Raw genomic sequence first — 7078 nt, forward strand, 5'->3', positions numbered from 1 at the left:
CAAGAAGTCAGTCAGTCTTACCAAGAAAAAGGTTGGGGCAGGCCAAGAAGTAAGTCAGTCTTATCAAGAAAAAGGTTGGGGCAGGCCAAGAAGTAAGTCAGTCTTATCAAGAAAAAAGTTGGGGCAGGCCAAGAAGTAAGTCATCGTAAGTTGGAAGCAGCACATCTACAGGCAGGAGAGAGCACGAGTAAGACGAATGAACAGTTGCCCAGACTCCCATGTTATTCACCGTTATTACACCAGCTCCTTTTCCTCAATCCATACTTACGGCCGCATAGGAAGTCTCTTATGATTAGCTGATGGAGAGGGAAAAAGCCAAGGTTAAGTCATGGTTGGGTCATCTAGGTATGAAGAGCAAACCAGCCAGGCTGCAGTTCAGCCCCCATTCAAGGGTGGTCTTGAGAGACACTGGAAGAAGTTTTCCCAATGTCTTGGCAGAGCTTTGGGAGATGTACCTAGTCATCTATTTTGTGTGGAGAAGAAAGAGTAGAAGTTTAAGATTAGAGCATCTATGGATGAATCAACAGTGACAAATCATTTTGTGAGCTAGTCGGGAGGCTTCAAGGAGAAAGATTGGAAGACTGAGCATAGAAGGTTTAGGGTCGAGCCATGTGGATGGACTTTTAGGAGTAGATCAGAAGTGTGGATATCTTTGGGTTGCATATTCAGAACACAGAAGAGACATTAAAGAGACACAGAAGAGACATCAAACAACCAAGTAGGTGTAACAACTTGGCCAGATAATGGTAGTGAACCTTTGTCATCAGCCACCCCAAACATGAGCTCCCACTCACCGATGTTGATCTTGCTGTATCACTGCTGCAAATGCCGAATCTGTCAGGACCAACTCTGAGTGTTTTATGTGGCGTCTTCTCTTGAGGAGACCCAAGGGCTACTTGATGGAAACTTGACTACGTTGGACCCCTTCCATCCTGGAAGGGGCAGAAGTTTATCTGGGCTAGAATCAGCACATCTTCTTGGTATGAGTTTGTCTTTCGAAGGCAGATGCCCAACTGACTGAGCCACCCAGGCACCCCAATATATTCTTTTTTTTAAAAAAAATGTTTATTTATTTTGAGGCAGGGAGGGTCAGGGAGAGAGAGAGAGGGAGAGAGAGAGAATCCCAAGCAGGCTCCGTGCTGTCAGCACAGATCCTGACGTGGGGCCTCAACCTCACAAACCATGCGATCATGACCTGACCTGAAATCAAGAGTCAGACGCTTAACCCGCTGAGCCACCCAGGCGCCCCTGTAGTATGTATTCTTAGTCAAAGACATGTGTAAGGTGCTGTGTTCCCAGTTGGTGGAACACAGGAGTCTGCCAACCAAAGTGGCGAAGTATGAGCATCCCTGCTCATCATCAGTTCCAGTAATCCACCTTGGGGACTTGGTGCTTTCCATCGTATTTATAGGTTCGGGGGGATTCGATGCTCTAGTGCCCCAAACAAACCAGCAGGGGAGAAGAGAAGTGACCATTTTGGCAGGGGTAACTGATTCTGGTCATCACGGAAGGAGACGGAGCTACCATTACATAACGGGGACGGGAAGGAGTATGTGTGGCACCCAGGCGACCCACCTCTTGGTACTACCTTGAAGTGCCAATTGGGAGACACAAGGACAATTGCAGCAGCAGCCAAAGCCTGAGAAAGGACCAATGGCCGCTGAGGAACAGAGGTCTGGGTCATGCCACGAGCAAGCTGTCTAGACTTGTAGAAGAGTTATTTGCACTTGGGAGGAATGTAGAATGGGGCAGTAGAGGAGGGAGAGGAGGAATATCATGATGGCCTTGATTCTAGCCACAGCAGCACTGTCCTTTAGCCCACTAACCTTCTTAGAAGTTTCCCCAAGAATAGAGGCTTACCAGAGTCTTGGAGATGTTGTTCCCAGGAACTTCTCTGAAAAAGTAGATCCAGACACCATAAGATATAGACGGTCGCGGAGAGGGGAGGATGGCACCGAGCCCACTCTCAGGCTAACGTACTTGTGCTCCAGCAGCTAAGAGCACCACTCGGTTGTCAGCCCTGCCCAGGAATCTCCCTGAGCTGAAGAAAGCCGTTCCTCCTAAGGTGAGGCTTGCCATCTTGGATTGAACCCACAAGCGATGCCTGAGTGACGATGGGCTACAGAGACCTGGTTCGCCCACCTCAACTCAGGGCAACCGTTAAAGGGCCATCTCTGCTTCAGCGCTCACTGTGGGGTCAGCTGAGCTCCCTCCTTCATGCCTTCATGGTCTTCAGATGACATCTTGGGAAACACTGTCCTTCTAAGACTGTTTTGATTGCCTCCTATTCACATTCTTGGTGAGAGAGGGATCCATTAGGTTTGGGGGGCCCCGTAAAGCCCATGATGGCAAGGCCACACGTAAAATTTTAAGCCTTACAATACAAAGACGTAGTCTTCTAGAAATCCGAGTGATCATTCTCTCCTCTGCCATGCAAAGTAAGGACTTCCCTGGAGCTCCTTTAAGGGCCTGCTATGAGTGGGAAGGGAAATTGAGGACCTTTTTATTCTTGAGTTTCTTTTAATATTTATTTATTTATTTTGAGAGAGAGAGGGAGAGAGAGAATCCCAAGCAGGCTCCGTGCGATCGGCACAGAGCCTGATGAGGGGCTCGATCCCACAAAATGTGAGACCGTGACCTGAGCTGAAGTCCAGAGTCGGACATCTAACTGACTGGGCCACCCAGGTGCCCCTTATTCATGAGTTTTAAAGATTTGTTAAGGAGGTAGATATCCTGTGGAGTGTTCTTATCACAATCAACTAAGTAAATACTAAAATATATATAAATAAGAATAAAAATATATGTTGAAGGTCAAAGCTAAATTTTATTCAATATTTGTTTCTCATTTAAGTTCTGCCCTCCCCCTAGTAAGAGTGAAAAAAAAAACACATGTTTTCCTTCTTTAGCATTTCCTCTTTCTCAGGCTCATAGTCTGGGGTGGTCGTTGGGGTAACGCTGAGTTAGCATAGGCCCTTAGCCATAGTGTTGGGATAAGGAGTGCTCATGTAACCTTCTAGAAATGCCCTGAAGGCTACTGTGAAGAATCACACATATTTCAAAATGGGAAGTTCCAAGCCACCCCTTCCCCCATTTGCTTTATGATGCTACCATCAGGAATTTCATTCAAAGTCACAGAAAATTTAGGTAAGAGAGATTGCTTTAGGGGTACCTGGGTGGCTCAGTCAACAGAGCATCCGACTCTTGACTTTGGCTCAGTCATGATCTCACGATTCATGAGATCAAGCCCTGTGTCAGGTTCTGTGCTGATAGCAAGGAGCCTGCTTGGGATTCATTCTCTCTCTCTCTCTCTTCTCAAAACAAGTAAATAAACTTCAAAAAGAGAGAGATTGCTTTAAACTTCCATGCAGAGAATTCTTTAGTTACCCTTTACATACAGTTTCCCTCTGTGGACTGTGATTGTTTGGGTGTTTTTAGACGATAAGTATGCATAAGGTGGCCTAGTGTTGCCTGGTAGGGAGTTGAATAAATTCGCACCGCCTGCTGGGGCCCCAGGAACCCAGCTGTGCCTTTCTGAGGATGCCTCTCAATTTTGTAGGCACTGGTTCCCAACTTAACACATTAGAAACACCCAGGGAGTTTATTATTATTATTATTATTTTTCAGTGTTTGTTTATCTTTAACGGAGAGACAGACAGACAGAGCGTGAGCAGGGGAGGGGCAGAGAGAGAGGGAGACACGGAATCCAAAACAGGCTCCAGGCCCCGAGCTGTCAGCACAGAGCCCGACGCGGGGCTCGAACTCACGGACCGCGAGATCGTGACCTGAGCCGAAGTCGGAGGTCACGAGACTGGGCTCTCATCCAATGTGACTGTTGTCCTTATAGAAAGGGGACGTTTGGATACGGGGACACATACATGCAGAGGGAGAAGACAATGTGAAGAGACACGGGGAGAAGACGGCCATCTGGAAGACAAGAAGAGAGGCCTGGGACAGATCTTTGCCTTACGGCCGTCGGAAAGAACCAAGGCTGCCAATGCCATGACCGTGGACTTCTAGCCTCCAGAACTATGAGACGATACGTTTCGGCTGTTTAGGCCACTTAGTTTGGCAAACGAAAATCGGGTCAAATTTTGGCATCCCTGGCTCCCAACGAATATCCTTCCACTGTGTCACGAGAATGCCTCCCCCTTGCCGGCACGTGCCATCTGGATTTATTGCCCCCGCACTCTTCTTTGTGTTTGTCTTCTACTAGCTTTCTGGTCTATTCATTATATGCATGCAAGTGCCCCAACCTTCTTTGTTGTCCCAAGTGCCATTATTGTCCCGTAAGACTTCATTGTCCATGCAGACAACCAACCGGATGGTTCCTGGTCCTCTTTAGCAAATGAAACTTGTTTCACTTCAGCTATTCCTATAGTCACCCTGTGGACCTTGTAATCGCCAAGAAGTTGTTTTGTTTTGTTTTGTTTTTAACCTCTGAGATCCTGACCTTCAGTAGCTCATCCATTGACCGCAACCCCAGAGCAAAGGGTAATTAATCTTCCTCGCCGATTCTAACCAAGTATCAGGTAGAGTTAAGCTACTGCCTTTCTAGATCCCTCAGGCTTTCATTCCTGCCGCACCTGCTAGGGGGCTTCAGTGAATGGAGAAGGGAAATCCAGGACATTTTAGAGCTTCTCAAGGCTCCTTGGGCTGGCATGACTCAGGCTCTAACGTTTATGGAATAGCCCTTCCGTTTTGTCTCCCTCTATACCACACCCTTTAAGATAAACTGGTGGTTTCTTTGTGTTAACACATGCGAGCTCGATCATATGTTAATGTGATCATGTTAATACATGTTAACATGTGTGAGCTTGATCAATTCAGTGATCCGGGTTTGGAAACAACTGTATTGACCTATTTGATTTTATTTTTAAATGTTTATTTTTGAGACAGAGAGGGGGGGAGACAAAGCCTGGGCAGGGAAGGGGCAGAGAGAGAAATGGACACACAGAGTCCGAAGGAGGCTCCAGGCTCTGAGCTGTCAGCACGGAGCCCGATGTGGGGCTCGAACCCACAAACTATGAGATCGTGACCTGAGCCAAAGTCGGATGCTTAACTGACCGTGCCACCCAGGCGCCCCCGTATTGACTATTTTAAAGGACAGCGAAACCTCACGTGTTGCCAGAAGGCCGTTCTCATCCTCCTCGTTCCTTTGCTAGTCACAACACTCTATTCCTGTCGAGCATTCTTCCTCCGCTCTAAGTGGTTGGGGTAAAGCTACTAACCAGTCCCAGCCACCTACCTGCCACCCCAAGCCATTGGCTGTGAATGGGGTCTAGGTCCGGGCAGAGTACCCCAGACACAAGGATTGGTTCAGGGCTGAATGTATCACCCAGACAGGGCAAAACATAATTCTCCCTGAGCCTTTTCTTGGGGAGTTAGCCAGGAAGACTAACTTTTTCTCTATGGTGGCTGAGCTGGACAGACGTGAGGGTAGCTGTTTTCCCCGACATGTGGAGAAGGCTTATTTGAAGAGGAGAGCTTATGCAGAGAGCAAAGAGCAACGAGATGTGGCGAGAAAAAGACCACACACACATCATCGTAACCATAAAGGCTCTGCTTAATGCAGAGGGTACACTACCTGATATTCCAGGTAGAGAGAACCAGTGGGGCAAATCCAAGCCCATGTCCTAGAGAGGGAGCTTAAAATCAGGAGCCAAAAAAGACGTGATAGCCAAAACACCAATGGAAGGAAGCAAGCGTTTCTGCGAAACAACAGAACCAGGAGCTGCGAAATAGAGGGGAAACTGATCAGAAGTGGGAGAAGGTCTGAACTAAGTAAAGAAGGGCCCGGTGCGGGTCAATTTCCCTTTAAGGATCTCTAGGTGGGTGGGTCCTAGAAGTGTCAGGCTGGCTTGAAGATACAGAATGAAGGGACACTGCTCTGTCCCACCCTCAGCCCCTGACAGCTAGGATTTGGCTAGCCTTTTGGGTGCAGGGCTGAAATATAGTCTCGGATCTTTTCAAAAAGGGAGGCTTATGTTGCTCCCCCTTCTGGGCCACCCCTCCCAGTGAACTAGATGATACAGTAGAACTGGCAATGACATTGGTGGCAACGTAGTATCTGTTTCACTTTGGTTTCCTGCCTTGAGCTGTAGGCATGAAGCAAAGAGGACAGTTAAGCAGGTTAGTTGTCGCAGCAATTAATTCATCTCGTAAACATCCATCGAGTTGCCACCGTGTATAGTTACTGTGCTAGAAAATGAGAATATGGCAGTGAGTAACACAGACGGGAATCCTGTTTTCATGAGAAACCCGCATGGTCTCTGCTGAGAGATCTGGTACTAGCCTTACAAGGGTCCCCTTGTCCCTGAGGGGTTTGTTTTCTCCCGATGCTTTCAAAATTCTCCTTCTTTTCTCTTTGATTTTTGACAGTTTTATTATAGTGTGTCTCATTGAAAAACTAATTGGCTTGAATCTGTATTAGCTTCATGTAACTGGATATCCATATCGCTCCCGGATTTGGGACGTTTCCAGCCATTTTCTTTCTTTCTTTGTTTTAATGTTTTTATTTATTTTTGAGACAGAGAGAGAGACAGAGCATGAGCAGGGGAGGGGCAGAGAGAGAGGGAGACACAGAATCTGCAGCAGGCTCCAGGCTCTAAGCTGTAGGCACAGAGCCCGATGCAGGGCTCGAACCCACAAACTGTGAGATCATGACCTGAGCTGAAGTCGGACGCTTCACCGACCGAGCCACCCAGGTGCCCTGACCACTTATTTCTTTTAAAAAGTTTTCTCCCCAGGGGCACCTGGGAGGCTCAGGTCACAATCTCACGGTTCGTGAGTTCGAGCCCCGTGTCGGGCTCTGTGCTGACAGCTCAGAGCCTGGGACCTGCTTCCGATTCTGTCTGTCTGTCTCTCTCTGCCCCTCCCCCGCTCATGCTCTGCCTCTCTCACTCTCTCAAAAAATAAATAAACGTTAAAAAATAAAATAAAAAAATAAAAAGTTTTCTCCCCGTTTTTCTCCCACTTCTCCTTCTGGGACTCCAGTAATGAATGTTTTGTTGCCGCCAAAATTAAAAATAGAACTGCGACATGATCCAGCAACACCATTTCTGGGTATGTATCGAAAGGA

Source organism: Lynx rufus, unplaced genomic scaffold, assembly GCF_022079265.1.
Source record: "Lynx rufus isolate CCGP_SWC_20201006 ecotype Redwood Valley unplaced genomic scaffold, mLynRuf1.p SCAF_19, whole genome shotgun sequence".
NCBI classification, from domain to species: Eukaryota; Metazoa; Chordata; class Mammalia; order Carnivora; family Felidae; genus Lynx; species Lynx rufus.